Source organism: Pogona vitticeps, chromosome 1 (genome assembly GCF_051106095.1).
Source record: "Pogona vitticeps strain Pit_001003342236 chromosome 1, PviZW2.1, whole genome shotgun sequence".
Classification (NCBI taxonomy): domain Eukaryota; kingdom Metazoa; phylum Chordata; class Lepidosauria; order Squamata; family Agamidae; genus Pogona; species Pogona vitticeps.
Window position 1 is genome coordinate 241819537 of NC_135783.1, and position 17022 is coordinate 241836558.

At 43.8% G+C, this 17022-nt stretch overlaps 1 long non-coding RNA gene across 1 annotated transcript; it reads right to left on the minus strand.

Annotated features, from left to right (window-relative positions):
• On the minus strand, positions 1-4547 carry LOC144584518 (uncharacterized). Its single transcript, XR_013538817.1, has 2 exons — positions 4421-4547; positions 1-541 (listed from the first exon to the last, which is right to left on the minus strand). It is a non-coding gene; the product is annotated as an uncharacterized LOC144584518 (long non-coding RNA).
• Between the last annotated feature and the right edge of the window lie 12475 nt (positions 4548-17022).

Consider the following 17022-nt stretch of genomic DNA (forward strand, 5'->3'; position numbering starts at 1 on the left):
AAAAAGAAAAACCCACTCTATATATTGCTAAAACAGTATGAACAGATGTACCCACATTTTGCTGGCAATTTACCACACCCTGCAGCTCTTTGATCGTGAGACAAAGTTGTCCTTCCTTTCGGCTGAGTCTTTACAGCTGGAAAAACTAGTTTTGCCACTACGCGGGCTCTCCATGGATGTTGCTGGCGAATCTCCTTCCCACTCAGCAGTACTCTTATCAGAGTGTGTCCTTGGGTAATTGTCATGGTCACATGCTAGAGAAGGGTCTGTGACATCACCTAGATCAAGCAAAGAATCCTGTCATCCCCTTCTTCCTATGAAATAATATGAATGCATTTTTAAAAGTTTGGCCTTGCTCTCCCAACCTTAACAGGAGGAGATTCACTGAAGTCCTTTCTCTTCTCCAGGAGACAAAGATACTCCAACACGCCTTCCTCTGAATTCCTTAAAAACAGACTGCGTGGTAGGCTGCTGATGCCGGCATTGTTGAATAAAGGCTGCTGAATCTGGAGTCAGCTGTCTCAGAGCAGGCAAGCTTTGCCTAAAAAGAAAAGCAGGAGCTACAGTTGAGCTGAAGAATTAAGTTCCCAGTACAAACGAAAAACCTGGAACTCCCACGTGCCAATATACCACACAGCTTACAACTCCACACTCTAAGTAGCAGGCAGTGACAAGATGGATGCTGCTCCTTCAGGTGGGGAATGCATGATTCATCAGATGTCTTTAAACTACACTTCTCATCACCCCTCAGCACTGCCTATGCTGGCAAAGGATGATGGAAGTGGCAATCAATAAGATCCAAATGATGATGCATCCCTCTCCTCCCCTCAAAATATAGAACACTTGTCCATACTGAATATGCTCAAGATCCAGGTTTTGGCCAAATTGCTGTTATGCTAGTGATACTTAATTTTTAAAGGACCGACACCATTATTTAACTGATTTGTGTCACTTAGTAATACTTTCTTCATTACTTACAGATTAAGTGTGCCAATATTTTACCTGACTTATAATTGAAGCTGTCCTGCTGCCAGTCTTGATACTACAACATGTTTAAGATGATGGCCACACCAATAGACAATACATCTTTGTTACTTAAGCAAAAGTGTTATCTTAATTAAATGCCACCTGCATCAAAATACAATCATATTTAAATCCACCATCCTGCTTCTAAGAAAGGGAAGATGAGACCAACTGGTGAATTTTGCCAATAGTCTTTGGTTCAGTCTGATACTAGAAAAATATGCATCCTACTTTTAAAAAAAATGACATGACAAACGTTTGTAAAGCCAAAGAATATCATAAACATTTTAAAATCATGACACTGAATATTCCAGAAAAAATGACAACATCTTTAGATGGCAGAGCCATCTTGGGTATCATTCTTTATGTTCAGTACAGTGTTTAAAGATCAGGCTCAAACATTTATATCCAAGATGTTGAGCCCTGTTTTTCAAAATGGCAGTGCCAATTTACGATTCATTCATAGTTTTTGTTCAGTATTCCAAAATGGCAGCATTTAAGATTCCAGTTCATCTAGATTCAGCATTTAAGGTAAACCAGAGTTACTCAAAAGCAAAGCAAAGAAGGGTTTTAGATGGTTCAGAAATGCAACATTCTGAGTTTAGTGTGAGAATTCCATCAGTGGTCCCCAACCTTGGGCCTCCAGATGTTCTTGAACTACAACTCCCAGAAGCCTCCACCACCACCTCTGTTGGCCAGGATTTCTGGGAGTTGAAGTCCAATAATATCTGGAGGCCCAACATCGGGGACCACTGGATTAGATAGATCATTTGCTTGATAAATTCAATTCTATTGTAAGTCACTTAATTGGATTTCCCCCCAAAAAACTGCCCTTATCCTAGGAGACAACTGAATTCTTTTAAAAATGTATCTGGTTTATGAATGTGGGATATTGTGTTTGTGTTCCCATAATTCAAAAATGGCCTGATATTTCTGCCCAATATCATGCCTGCATTGCCAGCAGGAAAAAGGATGCTAAGTTTTACAGAGCAAAAGGCAGCCTGAATGTTGACAATACCAATGGCAGCAGTCAAGATGGTCCACAGGATTCCCTGTTCTGCTCACTACCATTCACACTTGTTGAAGAACAGGACTGACAATTGCTTTGTGTTTGGGTGAGAACTGGTTAACTGATGAAAAATGGAGTCAGCTTCTGGGATTTTCCCTTGCTTTATGGCACTTTGTGAATGATAGTTTTTTGAAGAACTGAATTTCCTGACTTCTTAAAACAGGGATTTAAATATATATACACTACACATATGTTCCAGTGGTAGAAGATTCCAGAAAATGAGCACGTGAACTGTAATACGGTTACTGGGAGAAGACAGAAGCAAGAACAGCTTGGATATGGCTGTAGTCCCTCTGTATCAAAATATTGCTGGGAAAAGTACGGTAGAATAGTAGTAAAAGAGGAAAATCTAACATGAGATAGGTTCACCCAATAAAAGAAGCCACAGTTGTTAGTTTGCAAGATCTGAGCAGAACTTAATGGAAAAGACAATATTGCTAGGGGAGGGGGCAGCAGGAAGAGAGAACAACCTAACATGAGATGTTGTTGGTTTGCAAGATCTGAGCAGAGCTGTTAGGACATTTTGGAAGTCAGTAACTCATATAGTCACCACGCATCAGAAGTGACTTGATGGCATGTAGCATTTTTGCAGTTGTTTTCTTAACAACTGTACGGTGACAAGATGAGTGGAATAGGTACCAAAGCTATGCTAATACAGAGGCAGACCACCGCCACTCACAAAACAAACATCAGTAATTTCACAGCTTAAATGTGTGAGATTCTGAATATTTATTCTCTTTTTTTAAAAAAGTCTTTTAAAAAGTTCTTACAGGAAGGAGTTAAATGTTTGGCCAGTGCATATTCGTCTAAAATTGCTGATTCGTTAAATATTCATCCCTTCATATTCGTGGGTTCCAGAGATCCCCACAAATACGAAGGGATGAATATTTCCCCATTTTTATTTGTTCCCCATACAAAGAAGAACAAGAAAAGTCATCCTATGGCTTTTCCATTCTGCCTACTGGCTTGCCGATCAGCAGCCACCTATCCTCACAGCCTACCCCGCACCTCCTTCCTCTCCCCACCTTAGCCCCCCTCACCGACACCCCCTTACCGTAATTGTCACTACCACCGCCGAGGTCTCCATCAGGCCTCCACAACCACAGCCTGTAGAAAGGGAAACTGGCTGCCCTTTGCAAAGATGGCAGTTGCAGCTTCATTTAGGGTAGGGAAGTTGCAGCTGCCATCTTTGGAAAGGGCAGCCTAGATTCCCTTATCCTGCCTTGATGCAGTGAAGGAGGCTGGCAGCAGGGGTGTGGCAGTGCCAGCAGGAGCTGGTGTTTTTTTTTAGTAACCCCCACGAATTGACAAATATATTCGTTATTCATCAGTTCATGGGGGCAACTTCATGCTTCATGAGTTGCAACTTTTGACAACTCACAAAGCAGGACGACTCGCCAAAATGGTGAGTCATCCCCATCTCTAGTCCTGACCAAGGTTCAGTTCCAAAGTTATAATTTTTTGTTTGGGGCACCCCTATTTTTTATTTGGCTTATGGAATGCTAAATTGGGCTGTTGAACAATATCTATTGTTGCACTCCCATACACCAATAATAAGAGAACTCAGTGTGAAGCTGGGTGTTTAGAAAGAGGATCAAAACTTATGGTAGTGCTATGAACTTCCATACCCAGTTACTTTTAGTACAGTACCACTGAACAGCGCCAGTCCCAAAAAGCATTCCTTTTTGCCACATACAGAAAAATAATTTTTGGAAGTATGTATGTGTTCCATACGTAGGTGAGAACTGTTTAGCCTGCCAACCAATTTTTCTTCTCAATTTTTTGTTCAGTTTCTCTTCCTCATGGGATTTGAAAAGCTTTATTTTTTCTCCCGGCTAGTGAAGTTTCAAGAAAAATCACAGAGAAATATAAGAAAATCTATGGCTATAGATGGTGACAAAATTGGGTTGCAGACAAAATTTTGAAAATTTGGTGATAGAATGGCTCTGTAAACAATTACCATTTCATACCCTCTCCTTCTTTCAGCACGGCAACTACTCATAACAATGGCCAGTAACTCAATCAATCAATCAATCAATTTACCATCCTAACATGTGCAGACTGGATTTTCCTTGCTTATGGTCAGACCTAAAGGTTTATTTGTAAAGCCAGTTTTACCTGCAGCACCTCTCATTAATTAACCCCTCAGCTCCAGGTACAAAATATTCTTGCCTGCTTACCACATGGCAGCATTGAAAGAAGGGAGGGGACTCTTTGGGCCAGGTGTGGTCCTGAGACCCTGTTACACATTTAACACCTGGTGGATCTCTCTTATTGTCTGGCTGGGGGGAAAATGGGAGACAGAACAAAAGCAACAAATGGGATTACCTGCTGGGTGCTCTTGCTCTGTGCAGACTAATGATATTGCTTTCCCTCAGCAGTCCAGTTTGTGGTGCTAGGACAGTGTTTCAAGAGTTTCCTTCCTATCAAGACAGGAATAAAGAGGACCATCTACAAGACACAATGGAACAGTGCACTGGATAATGTTTGAGCTGCTTTAAGAACTATCTTTCTGATAACGTGTAACTTTCTTATTTCATGGTGTATACAGTAATTGAAAGAAAACAGGTGATTGTATTGAAATAGACCACGAAAAGATAAATACTGTACTTGAGAATGCTGTCGGGGCATTCTGTCTTGTTCATGAAGATTTTAATAAAATACTGAGTTGTATTTCATGTTTCACCAACTCTTTGAAAACCTAGGATTTCTAATACATTGCTTGGAATGTTTCCATTGTCTTAAAATGAATGTCTATTTTGCACAATGGTCTTAAAAATCTTTAAAAAACAAACACAAAAATCCATCTAGAGAAAAATTCCACTAATACTGTTGACAACATTTCACACGACATTAAACACACAAACCACCACCAACCAGTAATGACCCCCAAATCCCTCTTGAGCAAGAGAAGACACACACACACACACACACACAAAACAAAACACTCCTTTGTTTTCCTTCCATTGTAGTGTCAGGCCACCCTGAAACAAAGGACAGAATTCAGCCAAGAGTTAGCCATCACTTGTGGTTTTTACTGCTGTGTTGTGTCCTTACTTGCCCCATGCACACACTCCTGGCTGTATTGCTCATAAAATCTACAGGCATCTCTGGCAATAATGTACTTTCACCCTCAATATATCTTCTCCTTGACATATATTATAAATATGATCCTAATGATCTCCTCATCTGCATTTCTCACATCCCCCAGCCAGCCTTCCAACTGAGACACAAGGGATTGCATGGCTGTAGTCCCAGTTCTGGCCTTCCAGAACTGATGGACTGACAGTCCCAGCACCCCTCATTGTGGGCTAGGGCTGACGGAAGCTAAATTCTGACAACATATAGATGGCCACAGTAAGGCCCATCACTCTATGGATCCATAGGAAGGGGAGGATGCAGAAGGCAATATTGTCACTATTACACATCGGCTGAACTCCTGGAGCTTGGTGAAGTAAGTCACTCTAGAGCAAGCCCATTGAATCAGAGTGGATTTGGTGAGTCAACTCCTCCATAAATCCCATGGATTCAATGGGCCTGCTTTAGTGCAAGTTACTACACTTAGCAACAGGACGTTAGCTATAACAGGAAAGAGAGGGTGTTCGGGTTGCATGGCTGTTTTTGACAGCAGTTCTCTGGTTTGGGTGACATCTACTTCTGCGCTGAGAGGCTCCAGATAACATGAATTGGCTGCATTTAGGTGCTCTGCTCCCCTTCACAGCATCCTGCTCTGGAGCCCCCAGGCCATAGCTAACAGAACTGTTACTCAAGAGTTTTTTTTTTTCTTAAAGCAGAAAAGGCTGTTTTGTTAAGCTACTGCTGTTAACTCAGTTTAGGAGAACATGTTTATCTCTGTAGCACAGAACCAGGAGCTGTGGCTGATAACAGCACCCTCAAGAACTGTCAAGGCACACCAGGTTTAATAGCTCCTGTCTCCCATCTAAATCTGTGTATTAAAGCGCAACCATATACACATTTATTGTGGAGTAAGTATCATTGTGCATACTCAGTGTGCTATAGTGGATAAAGTGCTGGACTAGGACTCAGGGACCTGGGTTCGAATCTCTACTCAACCATAGAAACTCATGGTGTATATGTGTGACAGCACTGGTAAAACCGACTCCTTAAACATCTCATTTACCTTGAAAACTTTTTTTGGGTTGCTGTAAGTCTGTTCTCACTTGACAGCACACAACGCAACAAAGCATCACTGTTTTCACTGGGACCTAACCCTTAGGGAAGTCTTTATAGTGTTGGGGCCTTAGTTTAGCAGTCTCTCGTTGTGTGTGAGCTCAAAGAGTTAAATGGAATCTCATTCTTATTGTCCTTCCCTCCTCTTCATGGTGGGATACTCAGTGTGGCGTAGTGGATAGAATGATGGACTAGGACCCAGGAGACTCGGATTCAAATCCCTGCTCAGCCATGGATATACACTTGGTGAGTGGAACTGGTAAAACCAACTCCTTACCTTGAAAACCCTATTAGGGTCCTTATAAGACAGTTCTGACTTGACTGCACATAGCACGGTAAATCCTCCAGCCCCTAAAAAGGCTTTTAAAAGAGGGGCATCAGGTGACTATGGGAATACCCCAGATTTGGATGGGGGCGCCTTCCATGAGTGGGAGTCCTTCCATTTGGTGAGGGTGGTCCATGCATTCAACCTGATTGGGGGGGGGGGGATCTTCCTCGCAACCTCAGTGCTATAACCATAAAATGGAGCGAATATGCCAGCCTGGCATTCAGAGGTTAAACCAAATGAAGGCTCTAAAAACATGAGAGGGGCTACAGTGAATGATTGCTGTGAGGCCTGGATCAGGCCGAGGAAGAAGACCCTCTACAAGTCCTTTCATGAACTCCTGGCCATCAGATAGAGTTCTTCTGCCTTCCTCAGTGAGACCCCTGCCTGTGCTTTGGGGGTGTCGCGTCGTCGAGTCACCTTCAGCCTGTGACTGGCTCTAGTACACCCCACTAGGCCTTTCCCAGTGGCAAAGAGGGAGGGGGAAAAAGACTCAAAGTCCTGTCCTTTTTTCGGGCATGAGCGGGACTTGCCAGCCTCGCCCTGCAAGAAAAGAGCAGCCTCGTCCCGCTGCAACCTAGCTTTTGGCTCTTGCTTGACTTGCCATGCCTGCCGGCGAGATCGACGGGCCCTGGTCTCCTCCTGGCCTTCTCGCTTCCCACTCCCACCCCCCTCACCCTCTCGCCCTCCCTCCCTCCCTCCCTCCTGGGCACCTGCCAGGCCTTTCACACCTGAAACAGGATGTGAACGGGTTTGCCCCTCCTTCCCTTCCCTCCGCCCGTGCCCTCCTCTCCCCTTGCCTCTTCCCCCTGGGCTGGACGGACCGCGCCGTCCACCTGCCCGGCTGCTCCGCCGCCCTTCCCTCTCCCCTCTGCCAGCCCTGGGGCAGCGAAGTGAGAGAAAGGCAGGTGGGTGGAAAGCGACAGCTGGTGTTGTTCCAGGGAAGGTTTAAGGAGCATCTCCTGCCTTCCCTCTCGCCCGCCTCTCCCCCCCCCCTCCCACCGGCTCTTTGTGGAGTGAGTTGCCCGGGCTGCGGGCTCTAATCAGCCCCATTAGCAATGGCTCTGGTGTTAAAAGGAAGGGGGGGACTCCTGATGCCCCCTCCCCCACCCGCGTGCCCGGCTTGCCTCCCTGCCCTGCTGTGTCAATATTTGCCCTGAGTAAATGCAGAGCCCATGACAGGTGTGCAGGGGAGAAGACGGCACTCTCTCGTGGTGACAACCCAGCCCTCCGGCTCCTCGTTGTCGTCGTCGTCGTCGTCCCCGCAGCCCCCAACGCCCTGGCCCCCCTCGCTGCCTGCCTGCCAAGCCAGAGCTATTTTTATCGGCCCTATAAAAGTCACCGCAGGGCCAGCATCATCCTCATTTTCCACTCGCTCGGCTGGGAAGGTGAGTGGCTCACCTGGAGCTGCCAACGTGTCACAGACGGGAGCCAGGTGAGACGTTCCCAGGCTGGCTGGCTCAGCAAAGTTTTTCGGGAGGGGGGGAAGAGAGGAGGAGTTCAACAGAGGCTGTCCCAGTAGGGGCTTAGAGGAGGCCGGACACCCCAAATGTGGAGGGCTTCTGTGATGACCTGGGACCATCGCTCAAGAGGTGCAGGGGAGAGGAGGAGATTGACAAGGGCACCTGCTGGCCCGGCCAGGTGAACAGGACGCTTCTTTCTTTCTTTCTTTCTTTCTTTCTTTCTTTCTTTCTTTCTTTCTTTCTTTCTTTCTTTCTTTCTTTCTTTCTTTCTTTCTTTCTTTCTTTCTTCTTTCTTTCTTTCTTTCTTTCTTTCTTTCTTTCTTTCTTTCAAGAAGAAAATCTAAGCATATGCAATTTCTCTCGCATCCGCAACAAGGAAGAAGCCAAATTTTCCAGCCTTCTCCGAGTTGTCCTCCTCCTCCTCCTGATCTCTAGCAGCCTGGGGGGTGCACAAAGTGAGAGTCACGTTTCATGGGATGTGAGCGCTGGGACTCAAGGTTCCATGTTACAGGCAGCATTCTTCCCTCTTCTGGCCTCTTCACAGGTTGAAAGTTAAAGTTATAGAGTCTCTGTAAGGAATCGGAGAGCTTTGCATTTTGCTTGTCAGCTAGGGCCAAGACTTCTTTCTCCCTTTCTCTTATTACTTATTACTGCCCCTGTTTTATCCCCGCACCACACCTTTCTTCCATAATTCCATTACATTCCTTCTTTTCCCATTTTTCTATTCATGTTTTTCCCCCTCCACAGATGCCTAGAGGAGGATGCTCCAGCTGGGGCCTTGGGAGGCCACATGGGACACGCTCGGTGGCAGAAGGAGCCGGCAAGGCGTGGGCTGCCCTCTTGCGCATCGTTTCCACTGGCCTGTCCCTGGACAACTGCTGTGCTTGCCTGGCGTCGAGCCCCACGCACAAGACCTGACGTGAATGTTTTGTTCGTTCGGCTCGCGTTAGGCAGGTCCAGCCTGTCTGCAAAGATGTAGCCGCACACATGTGCAGTGGGAAGGGGGCTGCACCGATGGCATTCACACCCACCTGCACCAGGCTTTGTATGCCCATCCACAGCACTTAGCAGCTATGGCTTTCCACTTATGCAAAACTTAGCCTCTCCATCTAGCCTGCCATGAATAGCCCAGTGACTCTGTAAGGCCTTTTACCAAGTCCACCTTAGGGTGCAGTTGCAATATTTTGAGGTTAGTTATTGTTCATTGTTACCTTTGCTTCACATCACATAGTGATCATGCCTGGGAAGTTTTTTTTTTTTTTTTCATTTTTTGGAGGTTACAAAGACTCTCAGGGATTACTATTTGAAAGCCACTCCAGCTTGCATTTGCATGCCTTCCTCTATTTTAGCTGACTTACAATTTTACTAGGCTACATCCTGTAATGTCTTTGAGCTCCACCCCAAAGGCAAGCATTACAGGGCTCACTGAAACAGAAGCTGAAACTAAACCATTTGCCCCCAAATCCAGAGGGATTCTATGGCAGTGTTTAGGATTCCAGCCTGTCTTCTCAAGATATTTCCTTTCCAGTGCTGGTTCCTTTGCTCAGTCCCATCCCGGGTTACTCGCCTTTTGATTTCATTGTTTCTAGCTGACTACTTCAGCTAATTGACCCATAACATGGAAAGTGTGAAAATAAACTGATTCAGAGTTCTTTGGTTTGTGGAAGAAAAGTAGAAGAGGGGTGATGTGTATTGATGACGGGACAGCAGAGGAACTGAGAGATATTTCTGCCCTCCCCCCTTCATCAAGTTGGATTTCCTGGTAGAAGATCCTAGAGGGAAAAAGAGTGCTTAAGAGAGTCAAAGAAAGGTCACCAGACCCTTATGTATGAATATAGTATTAGATGAGGGATGAAGCTGGGGGCTGCTCAGAGGAAAACTGGTCCCTTCAGCCCTAGAATCTCTTGCAACAGGAGTCTAGAATCTTTTGGAAGGCCTCCATAAAGGAGACTGTAAGGCTTCCCATCTCAGATCTGTTTACATGGGATTCTAGGAAGTTATTAGAGAGAGGCTGTTGAGGGAAGATGAAGCTTAGTCCCTGGTGATATGATCTTCCGCATTAGTCCTCAGCTGCCCTTCCTCTGGCAGAAACTGGAGAAGAGATTTGCATCTGGAAAAGAAAGGGCCAGCAGAACCAGCTCTGTTTTTGAATAAAAATTACCTGGCTACCAGGTGTCTATTTTAGGCATAGCCATGGTGTGGCAATAGAATTAATTTGCTTACCACAACAGGCAAGAGATGAAAATCCAAATGGGTGACAATTCACCCCAGGGATGTGCTCTCTACAGGAAAAGGGCTACTGTTGCTGAGAGTGGGGGAAGGAAAAAGGCTGATGTGAATCTTAGGTGGGTGTTTCCCTAATTGTTTTTTTAAATGAGGCTCATCTGGATCAATCACATCCATGATGTGGGCTTTGGTTATCCAAATCTTCTGAACAGCAGAATAATAGTAGCGGTACCTACAGTACTTACTTTCATCGAATTCAGTGAAACTTGCTGTAGTTTAAGGCTCCAATCCTATGGAGGCTTAGAAGTCCCTCTGAATTTCAAGTGACAAGATGCATTAGGATCAGGTTGCCTATGAATTGCGTGTTTTCCAGATGCTCTTCCTGAGCTCTAGCCACTGTGAATTTTAAAATAGTAGCACAATATTGGTTTGGTCGCATGAACACTCCAACTTGTTATGTCAACAGCTAACAAGTTAGTTTTAAGCATATAGTTTATGTCAAGTCAGCTGATTTCAGGCATCTTTGACCACTGAACAAATTGGATTTTCTCTTACAAAAAGTATTCTAGAAACCAATCAGATGGTTTGCTGTATTAACATATTGTCACATATCTATATTAATGTTCACAAAATATTCAATTTTCTCCAAAGCCCTAATTTTCAAAGTCTATAAGAGATAAACATGTTTCAAATACACCAAGAAGACTATGTGTGCACATCCCCACAGATGTACGCAAATGCACATACAGAACAGCAGTGGGAATGGTCTTTTGCAGAACTTCTAAACACAGTTGCCAGTTTTTTTCTGACAAAGCTCATCTGTTTTTAAATAAGTCCAACAAAGTGAAAGTTTTTAAGAGGAGGGACGAGGGAGCTGCCAAAGCAAAAGCCAGCTTCCAACTGTCTTTAGATCTAGCTGTGTCAGTAAGAGAAAACTGCCCACATTATTTTGCTTCCTGTGTTAGAGGAGCACAACTTGGCTGCAATCCCAATGCAACAACTAGGGGTTTCAACTTCTCAGCTGCAGCCCATAGGTGTGCTTTTAAGACAGCTTGCTCTGCAGATAGGGACAGGTGATAATGCTTATCTTCTGTGGTATATCTGAAGTGCAAGCATTCATCATGACAGTCCCCTGACATGTGCCCTCAAATAGAGTTCAAAAATGTCTTTTTAAAAACAAAATCAATCCTTATCAACAAACAGGTTCCACCACTTTGCACCTCTGCCAGCAGCAGCTCTTTTGCAAAGTGAAAGGGCCTTAACTGCCCACTCAAAGTCAAGATATCACCAATACTTTGCATAATAGGGAAAGGTTACAGAACCATCCCCTGCCCCGGCTATTGTGAGGATGGCAACTAAACTCAGAGGAAAGCTTGAGAGGGGTTTTCTGGCAACATCTTTCTCCCTACTAATCAAAAAGCCCTGTTTTTCTGAATCCTCCACGCCCTGGTTCCACTACACCACAAACCTTCCTCTGTTGATTTCTGCATGAGATGCTTCTGTGAAGGTCAACTGAGCTGGTCACATGATCTTTCCCCCCCCCCCCCGTAACTGACAGCCCCCATCTGAACCTCATGTTGTCTCCCCATAAAGCTTTTGTACTTCAGAGATTCAATATGTATGAATTGTAAAATCAATAATGTATTATAAAAGCATGCATAATGATTTTGCTCTATTGATTTGCCACAGTTCAGATCAACAGGCCATTTACCCTCCAAGCTCTCTATTAACTTATGAATACTGGACAGTAAGGTTGCCTGGTTTGTACTTGGAAATAGTTTTATTATATTATTTTTAAATACGTAGAGCCATGAAGAGAAGATACAATTACTAGATCTTTCATTTGTAATTTTTTCAGGAATCCTCTTGCACATCTTCTTTCCATTGCCTGCTGTGTTGTGGCAAAGAACAGGAACCCTATCTTATAATAATAAGCAGTTTTTTTGAGGGGGTGGGCAAGTTGGCCACTTCAAAAGCCCAGGTGCTGCAGCTCATTTTCTAATATAGGACTGTGTTTCTCTCTCTCTCTTTGGCCCTCCAGATGTTTTAAAATTCCCAGAAGTCCCAACCACCATGGGTAATGGTTGGAGTTTGGTGCTATAGTGCCTCCAGTGTATTAATTGCACAATGGGAGCGTCATAGTCTGCAGAATGTCTTATTTCTTCAATTTTAAAAGGAATCTACCACTATAATGGCTGCACTCAGTTTAGCGCTATGGCATTTCACCAATCTGGTTTGATGTCTTTTCCTTTGGCCTCTAAGAAACTCACCCCTAAGTAAGAGATGGCCATCAACTTACCATTCAAGAAAAAATGTGTGGAAAATAAAGAAAACACAGGCAATTTATTTTTCAAAAGTATAGGACTAGAATATTAACAGTTTCTTGAAAAGGTGTGGATACAATAGTGCTGACAAAATGGGGGAGATGAGAAGAAATGAAGGCAAAGGAGGAATATGTGTCAGAGGAAGGAGGCTAGGAGGGAAAGAGAAGCACATATTGATGTGGAAATGGCAGCAAGCAATGAGTGGGATGCAGGTTAGCTATAGAAGCAAAGAAAAATGCAATACGAGGCACTTATGGAAGACAATGCAGTGGCTTAAATATTTATTTATCAGTTCATTTAAAAAAAATTTTTTACCCTACCTTTCTCTTAAGAAAGTGGCTTGCATCATTAAAGCACACTGTTAAAGCTACAGATATTGAATTATTCAAATATTAAATGAATTGCTAACATTATATTAAGAATGTTAGGTTAAGCATCACTAAAACAAATTTTGAAGCAACAAAATACAAGCCTTCTCATTTTAGAACCTCTCCAAGACAGTCTGTTACTAAGGAAAATCCTGCCTAAAGAGAAAGGTCTTTGCCTGCTTGCAGAAGGATAGCAAAGATGGGGGTCAGCCTGGTCTCCTGTGGGAGTGAGTTCCAAAGTCTGGGAGCAACAATACAGAAGGATCTCTCCTGGGTACCCATAAAATGTACCTGAGAAGATGGCAGGACCAAGAGAAAGCATTCCCCCCCCCAAAAAAAATAATAATCTTAAAGCCTGGGCAGGCTTATAGAGGGAGATGTGGTGCTTGATATAGCTTGGGCCCAGGCCATTTAGGGCTTTATAGATTAAAACCAGCACTTTGAATTGAGCCCCAAAACAGAAAGGCAGCCAGTGGAGCTTTGCTAAATAGAGACTGTTTTGTGGAAGGGTTAAAATAGGAAATCATAACGAAACACAAGTCCCGCCACTCTGTTAATGTCTCACTGGCCACATTTTTTTCTCTCAAGGCTTGAGCTTCTTGAAAATAAAAGCCACTGGGAGGGGAGGAATAAGAGGTGGGTGAAAAGGGGATTAAGATGGGGACAGTCCAGCCATCCTGTGTCATTTGGAGTGGAAACTGGAAAAGTCTATGGAAGAAATGAACACAGTGTTAAAAAAGATAATAAGACTACCCAAGCCCAATACTGTACGGAGAGAGCTTCTTATGTGGTCATGATATTCAACTTGCAGTCCCACCTCCATCCAAAATTCCTTCAATTTCCTTGTTGTGGTGCATCTGCTTATCCCTGGGAGTTAACACTTTCAGGGGAAAGACCTTCTGTGTTAGAAGCTAGGCTATTTACTGTCTATCTCTAGTTGTTGCCTGTTTTTTTTTTTTTTTTTTTAAACCTTCATTATGGTACTCGGAGAAAAATAGAGAGCGATGGAGCCCAGCAGTCCAGTCATTTCTAGATTGTCCTATCAAGCCATTTGAAGTAATGGGTTCAACACTGAAGCCCAGGACAAAAGCCACATGTGTTCTTACACATAGGATAATCTGTCCTCTTTCATTTTTCACAGCCTGTCCAGCAACAGATTCTTCTCAGTGGTGGCACCTGTTTTTAGAATACTGTAATTTAGGGAGTCTGTAGAACTGTCTCTGTAGCATGTGTGGTTGTTATAAAAAATAAAATAAAACTGAAAGCTTTCCTATTCTTGGGAGTTCTGAGTTAAAATGTATCTTTTTATTTGCAGTATTAACTATGGCATCTTTGCAGCTTAATGTGACCATATTTCACATATTTATTTTCTCTTCGTGATTGTAACTACTTTATTATGGTTTAAACTATCTTTTGGACCACACAAACCAACAAATAAGGCTTCAGTCCTATACCCACTTACTTGAAGAGCAAGCCCATTGAACTCAACGAGATGTGCCACTAAATGATCATCAATACCATTACACTGTTAAGCTCTCATTTTCTCCCCAAATTTAACCACGTCCATCTTAATACAGTACCTGTGATAGGACAAAGCATCCTGATTCACAAATGGGATGTTGCTGGTTTTAGATTAAAAGAACCCATGTTTCTTCTGGCTGAAATGCAACAAGAAGCCTTTTTTTTCCTAAATGAAATTGTGGGGGAAGCACTCTCTGTTAAATTTCTATTGTTGTGCAGCAGTTAAAGGCATAGAGCCTTTATTCTTAGAATAGTGGCAATCATATACAGATGTTGCCCCCCCATCTTCTCACATCAGGAGAGGCAAGGAAGCCATGACCCACAGACACAGATTTTCAGTTTGTCTATGAAAGCTGTAGGGCCCTCTTTCTCCTTTGCCTTCTGCCTACAAATTTAGGGGAATGGGTTTTGTTTGTTTGTTTTTCTCTGCCAGTTGTTGTTTGTTGTTTTACTTCCTTCTTTCCTTGCTTATATCCTACTTTCGGTTGAAGGTACAATATACAGTCCTTCCAGCCCCCATGTTTAGGACTACAGGTCAGCAGCCTCCCATGCCCTAAGATTTCAAGGCCAAAAAGTGAAAGCAGGCAGCAGGCCAGTGTGAAGTCCCAGAGGAGACGCCTTGTGATGTCACAGGGAGTAGATCTGCTTCTGAGACAGCTAATGATTGTGGCAAGAGGCGCAAGAGGAAGCCAAGTAAATGGTTAACCAGGTAACATGGCAATCTAGAGCCAGGGGCATGAAATCGCTACCTAACCAGGCAGCAGTGGCAAACAGTTGCTGCTCTTCCCACGTGGCATTACGGACACCCCATATGAGTCACAGGGCATTTTTAAAAAAGGTCTTACACTCCCGATGGGGCCTGTGTGGCAAAGAGACTTATGGGGAATGATGATGATGCTCTACTCCCTGCTGTGCTCCGATGAGCCCAAGTGACTGTATACTCATTCTCAGTCTCTTCTGAGGCCCAGCTTTTTTGTGTGCTGATGATGCACAAGTGTAGTCCACTATACAAATGATTAACCCTGGTGAGAGCAGGGAATGGGTTGAGGTTTGTGCCCAGGCTTTAAACCCACCTCTCGCACACACAAAATAATACTATCACATCTTCCAGTGCCCCTCTCTTAGTGCCCTGAGACAGCTTTCCTTTCCCCAGAGATCCAGAGGAACTTCACATTTCTCTGAGAAGCAAAGGCAGAGCTGGCAATCTGAACTGGAACTGTTTACAAGGAAAAGTGAAATTTCTTGTGATGCTACTGGCTACCATCCCATTTCCAGGCAGAGTCCAAAAGTGCTGGTCGTGATCTCTACAGTAAAACCCTACACAACTTGTAGCATAGGAGCATTTTCCCATAGGAGTCTACCCATGCTTTAAGATCTTTAGGGGCCTGAGTGTGGGCTGCCCTCTCGTGCCTCGTTTCCACTGGCCTGTCCCTGGACAACTGCTGTGCTCGCCTGGTGTCGAGCCCCACACACAAGACCTGGGGAGGACACAAAGAGAGCCTTCTTGGTAGCTGCTCCCAAGGGGTGGAACTCCCTTCCAAGGGAGGCCAAGCTGGGCCTCCCAGCTGTCCTTCCACTTGGCAAACAAAACCCATTCTCTTTAGACAGGCTTTTAGGAAGCAACCGGCTGCCAAGGAGGGGCTTCCAATGTCAAATATTTGGCCTTTTACCTTTCTTAGTGTACTTTAAAAATTATTTTAAACTGGTTTTATTCATTTATTTTACCATATTCTATGTTTGTTTTTAGCAATGTAATATATTGCATTTTAACTGTCTTAAATTGTGTTCTTTTAAATATTTTACAAGCTGCCTTTATTGGGAGAAACAATCCTGGCAGGTACTTTGGGCAGAGAGAGAGAGAGAGTAATTGGACCAATATCAGCCCATGAACTTAATGACCAATTGGGTTTTTAAGCTGTGGTCTCCCTAGCCTGTCTCTCTGATCACTACAATTGACTGTATTGCTACTGATTTTTCCAGATCAGAAAACCAACCAACCAACCTTTGTTCCTCCCGATAATGTCCCCACAGATAAAAAGTCAACCTCTTGCTTCCGTTCTTATCCTTTGCTCATTTTCCTTAGTGTCAAGCCTGCACTTTCCCCCAAAGGCACTCTCTAGTATTTTTCCTATGGTTAGGAGAAGAGGAATAGATGAAGGCAGAAAGTGGTGTCCAAAGAGGTATGAGCGTTATTCTTTTTAAAAGTGTTGACCTGAGTGGAACGAGGAAAATATCATTTGAGACAGCAAATATATATTGGGTTGGTGCTAGCACTTTACCCAGGAACTCTCCAAACACAGAGCTGGCTCTTAACAAACGTCACCAAATGTTTTTTATTTCAGTAAGATGTGTGCATTTGTGTATCTACCAGTGGCCAGCTGTTGTTTCTGGACTACAACTCTTGTCATTCTAGACAGCATAGCCAAAAGTGAGTAATAGTGGGAACATCTGGAGAACCTAATTTTATCCATCTCTGTTCCTCAGTTTTAAGAGTTGCAAGGAATGTAGGGCC